General features: G+C 35.6%; 1 pseudogene; it reads right to left on the reverse strand.

Annotated features, from left to right (window-relative positions):
• Window positions 1-11,890: 11,890 nt before the first annotated feature.
• On the reverse strand, window positions 11,891-12,934 carry LOC139042814 (olfactory receptor 2L5-like; annotated as a pseudogene).
• Window positions 12,935-13,156: the final 222 nt, after the last annotated feature.

Consider the following 13,156-nt stretch of genomic DNA (forward strand, 5'->3'; position numbering starts at 1 on the left):
TTGATAATTCATGCATTGATATTCATCAGGGATAGTGGCTTGTAATTTTCTTTTCTAGTAATATCTGTTTCTGGTTTGGGTATCAGCTTAATGTTGACCTTGTAAAATGAGTTTGAGAGTGTTTACTTCTCTTCAGTTTTGGGGAAGAATTTGAGAAGGATTTTTTTAAAGTTTGGTACAATTCACCAGTGAAACTATCTGATCCTGGGCTTTTCTTTGCTGGGAGACTTTTGAGTACTGGTTCAATGTCCTCACTAGTAATTGGTCTATTCAGATTTTTTACTTCTTCCTGATTGGTTCTTGGTAAGTTGTATGTTTCTAAGAATTTTCTTTTATTTCTTCTAGGTTGTCCAGTTTGTTGACATATAGATATTCATAGTAGCCTGTTTTGATCCTTTGAATGTCTGTGGTATCAGTTATAACGTCTTCTCTTTTAATTCTGATTTTCGTTATCTGAGCCTTTTTCTTTCTTGGTGAATCTAGGTTAACTCCTTTTTAATTTATAATTTTCTTGATTTGGGTTCTTTCTCTTTTCCCCTTGGTTAATCTAGCTAAGAGTTTGTTTATCTTTTTAAAGAATCAACTCAGTTTGGTTAATCTTTTCTATTGTTTTTCTGTTCTCTTTAATTTATTTCTGCTCTAATCTTTATGATTTTCTTTTTTTTCTGCTAACTTTGGGCTCAATTTGTTCTTTTTCTTGTTCCTAAAGATGTAGAATTAGGTCGTTTATTTGGGATCTTTCTTGCTTCTTAATGTAGGTGCTCATTGCTTTGAAGTTCCCTCTTAGAACTCTTTTTGCTGCTTTCGATAAATTCTGGTATGTTGTATTTCCATTTTCATTTGTCTCAAGAAACTTTTTTATTTCCTCTTTGATTTCTTTTTTGATCCATTGGTTCTTCAGGATAATGTTATCTAACTTCCATGTGATTTTGGATTTTCCAGTTTTCCTCTTGTTTTGATTGCTGGTTTCTTGCCATTGTGGTCAGAGAAGATAGTTGGATGATTGCAATCTTCCTAAATTTACTATGACTTATTTTGTGGCCTAACATATGATATGTTGAAAAATATTTCACGTGAGCTTGAGAAAATGTGTATTCTGCTGTTGCTGGACAGAATGTTCATTATATGTTTGTTAGGTCCATTTGATCTATAGTGTTGCTCAAATTTACTGTTTTCTTATTGATTCTGTCTGAATGATCCATCTGTTGTTGAGAATGTGGTATTAGAGTCCCCAATAATTATTGTATTGCTGTTTCTTTCTCTTTTTAGGTCTGCTAGTTTTTGTTTTATATATTTAGCTACTCAGATCTTGGATGCATAAATATTTACACTTGTTATATCTTCTTGATGTGTTGATCCCTTTATCATTATGTAATAATCTTATCTCTTTTTATCATGTTTAGTTTAAAGTCTATTTTGTCTGTGATAAGTATAGCTACCACTTCTTTTTTTGTTTAACTTTTGCTGAAATGTCTTTTCTCATCCCTTCACTCTCAGCCTATGTGTGTCCTTAAAATTATAATGAGTGTTTTGTAGGCAGCATATCACTGGGTCTTGTTTTTATCCATTCACCCATTCTTTATCTTTTGATTGAAGAGTTTAATTTGATTAAATTTTAAGTAATTATATATAGGTAGGACTTACTATTGCTATTTTATTAATTGTTTTCTGGCTGTTTTATATATCCATTGTTCCTTGTTTCTCTTCCTTTTCCTGCTGTGTTTTTGTGTTTTCATGTTTTTGGTAACTGTATGCTTTGACTTTTTATCATGTTCTTTTGAATAATTACTATGAGATTTTTCTTTGTGATTACCATGAGGCTTACATAAAATACCTTAAACTTATAACATCCTATTTTGAACTGTTAACAATTTAACATCAATATATTTTACATGCTTTATATTTTGGTTTCTTCTCCTCCTCAAATTTTAGATTTTTGATGCTACAATTGAAATTTTTTTAGTATTGTGTAACTAATGACAGATTATTGAATTTTTGGTTATTTTTGCCACGTTGACTTTTTTACCTTGTAAACTAGAGTTGTGAGTTATACACCACTATTACCATATTGCAGATTTAACTATGGCTGTACATTTACCATTACCAGGGAGATTTGTGCTACTTTTTTGAGTTTTAATGATTTTTTTCCTTTGAGGAAGATTACCCCTGGGCTAACTACTGCCGATCTTCCTCTTTTTGCTGAGGAAGACTGGCCCTGAGCTAACATCCATACCCTTCCCCACTGTGTATTCTTAGTGCCTTTTTTTTTCAAAGATTGGCACCTGAGCTAACATCTGTGGCCAATCTTCTTTTTTTTCTCCCCAAATCCCCCAGTACATAGTCGTATACTCTACTTGTAGGTCCCCTGGTTGTGCTGTGTGGGACGCCACCTCAGCATGGCCTGATGAGTGGTGCTAGGTCTACACCCAGGATCCGAACTGGCAAAACCCTGAGCCACCAAAGCTTAATGACTCGGCCATGGGGCCAGCCCCTTCTTAGTGCCTTTGTAAAAACATCAGTCAGGTTTATTTCTGTTCTCTTTTTTCTTTTTTAGCGGCCTATGTCTTTTTTATACCATTACCATATGGTTTTGATTACTATATCTTTGTGACACAGCTTGAAATCAGCTTTGTTCTTGATCAAGACTGCTGTAGCTATTTGGGGCCTTATGGGTTCCATGCAAATTTTAAGATTTTTTTTCTATTTCTTGGAATAAGCCATCGGATGTTGATAAGCATTGCTTTGAATCTGTAGACCATTTAGGGTATAACGGACATTATAACAGCATCAATTCTTTCCATGCTTGAGCACAAGATATCTTTCAGCTTATTTGAGTCTTCAGTTTCTTTTATCAGTATTTCATAGTTTTCAGTGTACAGATTTTCACCTCCTTTAGTAAATGTATTCCTAAATATTTTATTCTTTTTGATGCTATTGTAAATGAGATCTTAATTTCTTTTTCAGGTAGTATATTGTTAGTGTATAGAAATGTAACTTATTTTGCATATTAATTTTATAACCTGCAAGTTTATTGAATTCATTTATTGGTTTTAACAGTTTTTTGTGGAGTCTTTAGGGTTTACTATATGTAAGATCATGTCGACTACAAACAGAGAAAATTTTACTTCATCCTTTCTTATTCAGATGCCTTTTATTTATTTTTCTTTCCTAACTGCTTTGGCTAGGATTTTAGTACTATGTTAATTAGAAGTGGCAAGAGTGGCACCCTTGTCTTGTTCTTAATCTCAGAGAGAAAGTGTTCAGCTTTTTCTGTTGAGTATGATGTTAGCTGTGGGCTTGTCATGCATAGTCTCTATTATGTTGAATTGCATTCTTTCCATATCTAGTTTGAGAGGTCTTTTTTCAGTTTCATTGAGATATAATTAACATACATCACTGTATGAGTTTCAGGTGTACAGCATAAATGTTTGACTCACATATATTGAGAAGTGATTACCACAATAAATTTAGCTAACATTCATTATCTCACACAGATACAATAAAAATACATGGAAATAAAATAATATTTTTTCTCCTAATGATAACTCAGAATTTACTCTCTTAACAACATTCATATATATCATACAACAGTGGGAACTATAGCTATCATGTTTGATCCTGAAATGATGTTAAGTGTTTTTCACATCCTTTCTCTGTATCTATGGGAATGATTGTATGATTTTTATTCTTCATTTTGCTAATGTCACATTTATTGATTTACACATATTGAAACATCCTTTCATAGCAGGGATATGTCCTACTCTATTATGGTATATGATTCTTTTAATACGCTGTTGAATTCAGTTTGCTAATTTTTGTTTGAGAATTTTTGCATCTATGTTTATCAGCAATATTAGCCTGTAATTTTCTTTTCTTCTAGTGTCCTAATCGGGCTTTGCTATCAGGATAATTCTGGTCTTATAAAATGAGTTCGGAAGTGTTCCTTTCTCTTCCGTTTTTTGAAACAGTTTAAGAAGGATTGGTGTTAATTCTTCTTTAATTGTTTAGTCAGATTCACAAGTGAAGCCATCTGATCCTGGACTTTCATTTGTTGGAAGATTTTTGATTACTAATTCAATCTTCTTCCTTGATATTAGTCTGTTTGGATTTTCTACTTCTTTTTATTTCTACTTTTTTGTTCAATTGATTTAAACTAGACAAAAACAAACAGCAATTTAACTATTTCTCCCATCTCCTTCCTCCCACCCCTGGCAACCACCAGTCTGGTCTCTGTATCCATGAGCTTGTATCTATCTATCGATCGATCTATCTATAGTACATAGCATACATATCTAGCATACATATTATAGAGTATATACATGGTGTATAGTACATAGTGTGTATAAATAGTGTGTGTTTGTATAGATATATTCCACATATAAGAGAGATCCTACAGTATTTGTCTTTCTCTGTCTGACTTATTGTATTTAGCATAATGTTCTCAGGGTCCAACAACATGGTCACAAATGGCAAGATTTCACTCTTTTTTATGGCTGAATAATATTACATTGTATATGTAGATATCATTTCTGTTTCTTCATGACAGTCTTGGTAGATTTTACATTTCTAGAAATTCATCCATTTCTTCCAGACCATCTAAATTGTTAGCATATAGTTGTTCATAATAATACGTAATGGGCCTTTTTATTTCTGTGGTATCATTTGTAATGTGTAATCTTTCATTTTTGATTGTATTTTTTGACCCCTCTTTCTTTTTTTTCTTGATTAGTCCAACCAAATTTTCGCCAATTTTGTTTACCTTTAAAAAAAAGCATTTCTCAGGTTAATTCATCTCTTTTATTGTTTTCAGTCTCAGTTTTATTTATTTCTACTACAAACTTAGGACTTAATTTATTCTTTTACTAGTTCTTTGGAAACTTCAAGGTTAGGTTGTTTATTTAAGGTTTTTTTTAAATGCAGACATTAGCTCCTATAAAATTTCTCTTATTAACTATTTTCATTCCATCTCAAAAGTTTAGTATGTTGAAGTGTAGTTTGAGATTTTTAAATTTATTATATAAATTTATTATATTAAACAGAATAATTTCAACTACAGCTTGCATGGTAATAACTTTATATTAGTCAACTTTCTCTTTCACCAGTCCCCTCTTTTCTAGTGTTAAAAAATATACAAGATGTTTCCATTTCCAACATAAAAACAAATTAATTAAAAATGGTCTAAGTTTTTGGAATTGTTACATTCAATGACTTGAATGAATCTCCAGACAATTATGCTCAGTGAAAAAAAGCCAGTCCTGAAAAATTATATAGTGTATAAAACTCCTCTCATATAATATTTATGTAATATACATAAATTCATGTAATTCATGATGGAATTATAGAGTTGAGAATAAATTAATGATTTCCACGAATTAGGGGAGGGTGTGTTGGTATGGCAGTAAATGGCAAACTGATGGACTCTCATGGTAATGAACCTGATCTGTATCTTGACCACAGTGGAGGACACTCTAACCTACATTCATAATAAACTTACATAGAACTAAACGCACACACCTACACACATACTTTTGAGAAAAGTAAAACTAGGAAAATCTGAGAAATATTGATAAATTTTATCAATGTTTCTGTGCTGGTTATAATTATTGTACTTTAGTTTTGTAAGATGTCATCCTTGAGGAAAGATGGGTAAAAGTTACTTAGTATCTCTCTACATTATATCTTACAATAGCATATGAATCTAAAATTATCTCTCAAAAGAAAAGAGTTTAAATTAACCAACAACAACAAATCAAGTATTTATACATACTACAACATGGGTGAATCTCAAAAACATGTAGAATGACAGAACTCTTACTCAAAACTGGATGCCATAGAACTCCACTAGTATAAACGTCCAGAAAACAAACTAATCCAAGGTGGTAAAAAGTCAGAACGATGTTGAAACTTCTGGGGTTTGGGGCAAGGATTAACGGGAATGGGCGTAGGAGGAAGAAATTTTCTGCAGGATAAATGCAACACACTACGTGGGTGTATGCATTTGCCAGAATTCATTGAGTGGTACACTTAAATTTGTGTATCTAATTGTATTTAAGTAAAAATATAGCATATGTAGTTTTACATACTAATTTTTTAATTGAAAATATAGAAATAAAATTTAAAACTAAGCAAACAACTCTAGTTAGTTAATATTATATATCTATCCTCAAATGTTCAGGGGCTAAAGTGTACCAGTGTCTGAAATTCACTTTGAAACAAATAAAATAGATAAATAAAATGGACTAAATAGAGAAAGGCATTCATAAATATATAGATATGGGATAAAACAAATAAAACAAACAGTTAAATGAAGGTAGAAATATGAGCATTGACTGTATGTGTCTTTCAACTTACTCATTTATAAAATAATTTTCATACTACAATGTTGGGAGAAAAACAAAAATATCAAAGAATATATAAAAACAAAAGATGCAGCAGCGTGGGCGGGTCGCGCGGGCTGCGGAGAGGCGCGCCGGGCGCGGAGCAGGGGAGAGGCCCGCGGCGGCGGCGGACACTGGCCCTGGCGGCTGGGGCCCTGCATCGGAGCAGGCCTCGCGGCGCTCCCCTGGCCGGCGCGCTGGTCAGCGTGGCCCAGGCCGCCCGCCGCGGCGCGGGGAGCGATTGTTACTTTTAGGTGATGGGTGCTTATCGGACGGCCCACATGGAGAAGAGCTTCATCGCTGCAGAAAGTGCTGTAGGACAGCGCTGATCTGGACCTCTGTCTTAGCCGTGGTTGTGGATGTCATGTTCTTGAAATCATGAATCCTGTTTATAGCCCTGGTTCTTCTGGGGTTCCCTATGCCAATGCCAAAGGAATTGGTTATCCAGCTGGTTTCCCCACGGGCTACGCAGCAGCGGCTCCCGCCTACTCCCCCAACATGTACCCTGGAGCGAACCGCACCTTCCAAACAGGTTACACTCCTGGCACACTTTACAAGGTGTCCTGTTCCCCGACCAGTGGGGCAGTGCCACCATACTTTACTTTTTAAATGGAGGCCCCCCACTTCCATCCACGCCCCAAAAGTTGACTGTATTATTTAGTGTACATTCTGATTTCCTTCCAAGTGCCTCCTCTCCAGTCCATGTTGAGGTGCTTCAAGGATGTGTTGAGATGCATCAAGGAAGAATCCTTCGGAGCTGTTACGATGTACCGTGTCAATCTGTAGTACAGAGTCATTATAATGTTAATACGGATATTATCCGTAATTTAAAAACTGAATGAGTGTTAGTTCATGCGTGTTAGCCAACTGTTTGAAAGGTTTGTTTTTTTAAGATTTTCAAAAAGGCATCTGTTCAAAAGTAATGTAAAAATGAATATTTGGGTGAAAATGAGTTCTTCTCGATGTGCTTGTCAACACAGACACACCGAGTTTAATGAGACGCGAAAGGTCCATGCATTGTGTATGAGAATTGCATGAGGCAAACCTAAAACTTGTTCTCAAAGTTTCTTTTTTATCTCACTGTTGCCAAATTCTCCTTATGTTCATGTGGGACCTCATTACTTTCCAAAATGCCTGGGAGAGCTGAGTTGGAAACCCCAGGGATGTTTTAACAAGCTTTTCTTTTAGGATCCAAACTACAGGTGCAAGTGCTTGTAATTTCTCCTACTTAGTTCTAAGTTGTTATTGTTATAGTGTAGACTCTAACAAGTGCCCTGGCCTGTCCAGGAAGGAGTTGAACTGGCAGGGCTCCCAGCTCTCGGAAGTTGGTTAGCAAAGGAAACAAAGCTGCTTTCAAGCCTTTTTTTCATGTTATGTGAGAGACAATGTAAATCTTTACTGAGTCCCTGAGCTTTTAACCTGCCCTGTTTTTCGTAAATAGTCTCTGTGGGAGGCCAGGTGATGTTCAAGTTGGAGAAAGCAAACCACGAACTGGAAACTCCCTGTGAACAGTGTCCGTGAGAACAAAGCAATCACACTGTGAATTCCAATTACTGGGTAATCCTGATGCCTTTTCTTTGTTCCCAAATAAAAGTTTTTTGGTTTTTTTGTCGTTGTTCCATAAACCCCCTAACTCACCTTTGAAAAACAGACAGAATATATTATTGAGTCCTCCGTTAACGCACAAGCCTCAGGAGAAACGACACTAACATTTATCATTGGAAAATCAGTTTTGATTTTATAATCTATTTACACCCCACTCCTCTTTCATATTTTCTTCCTGCCAACTACCTTTAAACAAAGACTGGTTACAGCGCACAGACTAAATTACTTAGATAACTGATTACTGGTCAGACCACACACACAACTGTGGTTTAGCAACCGGCCAAACAGTGCCCCTGAGTGATCTATGTTACTTTGTAACATTCACAGAACAGAGGGTTCCTTGTGGATATTGAAAGCCTCGTCTAAGGGTTTCTTAGTTTCCACTCTTTTTGTATAGCCACCACTTTCATTTTGCCCTTACATATTTGTTTTGACAGGCATATATAACAATCTTCTCTTTTCAAGATAAATGTAATAGTATACAGATAATATAGATAATATACACATTACATATAAATATATGTAAAATATTTGTATCATATATAAAATAAATGTATATAGGAAGTGAAACTATTCAGTATTTGGATAGCTTTAGTGTATAGTGTTTAAATATTTTTAATTACAATTTGATATCTAACATTTACTCTATCTTCTAGATGCATATCAACAAATGCAGTTCTGAGATCTGCCCTCCATAGCACATTTCTTTTATTTGCCATTTTAAAAATGTAACATTGTCATCCCAACCATATTACTTGCTTATCTCCACTTGATCTAATACAGTCCATAAAGTAGATCTTATATGAAATCTTACTTCATCAGAGTTAAAAAGCACACATTTAAAAACAGCCATTATAAAGAGGGACAAAAAGACCAAACAGGGAGCTGGCCCCGTGGCCGAGTGGTTAAGTTCGCGCACTCCGCTGCACGCGGCCAGTGTTTCGTTGGTTCAAATCCTAGGCGTGGACATGGCACTGCTCATCAAACCACGCTGAGGCAGCGTCCCACATGTCACAACTAGAAGGACCCACAACGAAGCATATACAACTGTGTACCCGGGGGGCTTTGGGGAGAAAAAGGAAAAAAAATTAAATCTTAAAAAAAAAAAAGACCAAACGGGCCTTTCTTGTCGCACGTCATTTGACATTATTCAGGATAAAATATATAGAAATATGTTTTGTCAACGTTAAAGCTAATCTTATTATTTTTACCCTCAAAATGAGTTTATTTTGGAATAGCCAAAAGAATTCCCATTTGGGATGTGCATGCTATAGTGAACCACAGGCAAATCCAGACAAGAAAGGAGAGGAGCATGCTTTTATAATGAAAGAAGAGAGTAAGGATGGTCTATTCTAAACGAAGTTCATTGGGGAAAAGTAGAAGTTCAGGGTGGCAACAACTTCTCGGTGGCTGAGCTGTGGCGTTTCTTATTGGCTGGGCTACTGGCAGGTAGAGAGAGAAATCTCCCTTCAGTGGTGAAGTAGTTGTACTTTCTGTCAGAGATTCAAGCTTCTGCGTCTTCTTGTTTGGAGTAATTGATGACATGTGACAAGGTGTGAGAGCTCCCCCTACAGGTCTTCCCGACTCCAATTAGTGATGATCAACAGGACCGCGTGACCCAGCTGTTTAATCAGACAAGCTGAGTAGACAACTGTCAGTCTGCTTTTTTCTTTCTCACTTCTTTAAAATTAAGCTCATAGATGACAATCTCTCTTAAGCTCTTTTCCTTGTCAAAGAAAGTCATATGGAAGTCAAATCAACAATGTAGGTTCATTTATTTATAAAGAATAAACGTGAAATAATTGTCAGAATGTGTCCTTTTCATTGAAGTTAGGTAGCAATAAGCATGATTTGAAATAGTGAGACCATCATTTGGAAGCTTTAAGTTTATTTTCATTCAGATTTTTTATTTTAAAATGCCATTTATTAGCTTTATATTTAAAATTAAATTCAGAGTTACATGAAATTGGCTGATATGGATAGGTTGAAATTTATTCATAAGAGAAATTTTTTTATAAAAAATTCTCCTTGAGAATCATTAGCTCTATCTTTACTGTAATTTATATTTTTATATAAGGTATCAGAAATTCAGTCCAAATTTTCATAACCCACAAACACTCTTAATATCTCCGATAACTTAAGCAGATTCTTCTCAAAATTAAAAATCACCAAAACGTAATTGCAACTTAGCATTTGCCACCAGTGACTGACAATATTTTCAATTATATTGACAACAACCGAAGTTCCTAAAACTATAAATTTTGATGAAGATAAATTTGGAGAAAAGAGTTCCAGAAAAATCTTATGACCAATATTGATATTACATAATAAACTATATCTATTGATTATATATAAAATTATAATACAAACATATTGTTTGTAATTTGTATTTCATTTTATAGCTAATAAATTAATTCTGAAGGAAGAAACTTTATACTTTAGCACCAATAGTGGTAGTCTTTCCTGCTTTTTGAACAAGAAGCCTCGTATTTTCATTTTGTGCTGTGCCCTTCAAATTCTGTGGAGTATGACCCTTCCCCTCCTGCCATACCTGAGAGGGTAAAGAGCGTTTCTGCACTCATCACTGATGGGCATTTCACCGAGGGAGTTTACTGGAACTGATGGATTTTTATTGGATGTAATGGTGGGATCTATTTGTGATAGCGACTGAGCCATAATATCAATGAGTAAAATTGATCCATAGATGTTGGCTTCTCTCAACATATTTCAGTAGAGCTATGAGATGCAGTAATGGGGAATAAAATCTCATCTGAGAGACATTATCTAATGCTACGAGTAGCAGTGGCTACTATTAAAAAAGAGACAAAAGGTTCAGAATGGAGTCGTATGCGCTAAGCCCAAATCACAAAACTGAGATTTGATACCAAACTTAATTACAATTTCAACCTTCCACAGGGTTGGAGTCTCAAACCAGTCAATCTGGAATTACCCCTTCAGCACCAGTGACGTAACCCACCTAATGGACTCCTGCCATCCCCCAAGGGAAGGTGACCTTGCCTGAAACAATCAGCTCTTTGCAAGAGTAACTTTCTTGCCCTGCCTGCTTCTGCCTATAAGAGTGTTTCATTGTGTAAAGTTCTTCAGAGCTCCTTTCTGTTTACTAGATGGGATGTTGCCCGATTCATTAAATATAGCCAATACAACCTTTAAAATTTATTCAGTTGAATTTGTTTCTTAACATTACTTAGGATGCAAACAGTATATGTAGAAAACCAGTGATGGGTGTGGGAATGTCCTTGATTAATGAATTCCCACTAATTTGACTAAACCTTTGAGCCACTCATCGTATAATTAACTGCACAATTTCCTTGACCTCTGTTAGCACCTCCACGTTTTTATTGTTGATCCTGAGGTATACCTGAAATTAAATCGTTTCCTTAGCATTCATCACCCTATTAGAGACATAAACCTCTCATATTCCACTCAGAGTAGTATAAGGAATTCTGAACCCCTGATGAATTCTTGAAGTCTCAGCTAAATACCTGTAATGATAAGTTTCTTTAAATTAAAAGAAAGACTAACTGGCATGGTAAATTACAGGTTTACTATGAGAATAACAAGAAGTCTTCTGACTTTCAATTAGATCTTGACATTCAGGAAAAATTTATTTTTGTTTTAGATATTTTTGAAAATAGTAGAACTGCTATGATGAATGACAACTTCAGTTAGTTTCTCCTTTCGTTGCTGCATGACAAACAATAATTATCATCAACATCACATCAGCAAAAAATAAATTAATTTGGAAATTTATTTGAAATTGATGGGAAAAAGCATCATGAAGAAAAAAGATAAGGCTTAGAATTTTATATATGTATATATATACTCACATGCATATATATTTACAAGAGAATTTTGTCCAGACCTAAGTGATAATCTTCTTCTCTCGATTAATTGTGGTCCTTGCACCCTAAGCATAAAATAATATTTTTAATTCTGTACACTGGTGAATGAACGTATATCCAAGTCCTGGCTACACATGCAAAAAGCTCTGTCTCCATTTTCACAGGGCAGATTCTCTGAATCACTCTTCTGAGGGCCCCCATCACCTCTCTGTTTCTCAGGCTGTAGACAATGGGGCTGAGCAGTGGGGTCAGGATGGTGTAGAAGACAGCCAGAACCTTGTCCTTTGTTGGCGATCTTAGGGATCTTGGGTGTAGATAAGTGTAAACAAGTGGCACATAATAGAAAGTCACCACAGTCAGGTGGGTGCTGCAGGTGGAATAGGCCTTCTTCCTCCCTTCTGCTGAGTGCATGCGGTGGACAGCAAGGAGAACACCGCCATGAGAATATGCAATGCCAATGAAAGGAAACACGGGGAAGAGGGTGGTGCTCACAAACACTGTGTACTCATAGACCCAGGTATCCATGCAGGCCGGAGTCAACATGGCCGCGACATCGCAGAAGAAATGGTTGATGGCCCTGGATCAACAGTAAGGGATGTGGAAGGCATATGTGGTGTGGGCACAAGAGTTGACAGAGCCCATTATCCAAGATCCTCTTATCATCAGCGCACACATTCTTTTGCTCATACGAATGGGATAGTGGAGAGGAAAGCAAATAGCTATATAACGATCACACGCCATAGATGTCAAGAGCAGCGCTTCCGCACCTGCTAAAGTCAAGAAAAAGAAGCTCTGAACCCCATATCCAATGAAGGAGATAGATTTGTTTCCAAAGAGAAAATTAGAAATCATTTTGGGGACAATGGTGGAGATGTAATTCAAGTCAATGATGGAGAACTGACTAAGTAAAAAATACATGGGTGTGTGGAGCTGGGAGTCCAGGAAGATGAGGAGAATCATGCACAGGCTGCCAAACAAGGCCATTAGGAAAATGAGAACAACGAGAATGAAGAAGAACAGGCCAATTTTTGACAGTGGAAACAACCCCAATAAAATAAAATCAGTTGATGTTAGATTATAATTTTCCATGGAGCATTAACATGATTTTTCCTAGAGACAGACACAAGAGTAAGTGATTTGAGTATAAAACTATAATCTCTTTTTAACTTAATATTTTAGACTGTGTATTATTTAAAATTTCATAGCTCTTAAATGAAGAACTGAACTTATCTATTTTGGGAGAAATAAACTTTATTTTCTGATCCAGAGATTAAAATGTGAAAATGCGAACATTTGTGGCCAAAGTGTTTT

The sequence above is a fragment of the Equus asinus genome, unplaced genomic scaffold, assembly GCF_041296235.1.
Source record: "Equus asinus isolate D_3611 breed Donkey unplaced genomic scaffold, EquAss-T2T_v2 contig_1, whole genome shotgun sequence".
In the NCBI taxonomy this organism is placed as follows: Eukaryota; Metazoa; Chordata; class Mammalia; order Perissodactyla; family Equidae; genus Equus; species Equus asinus.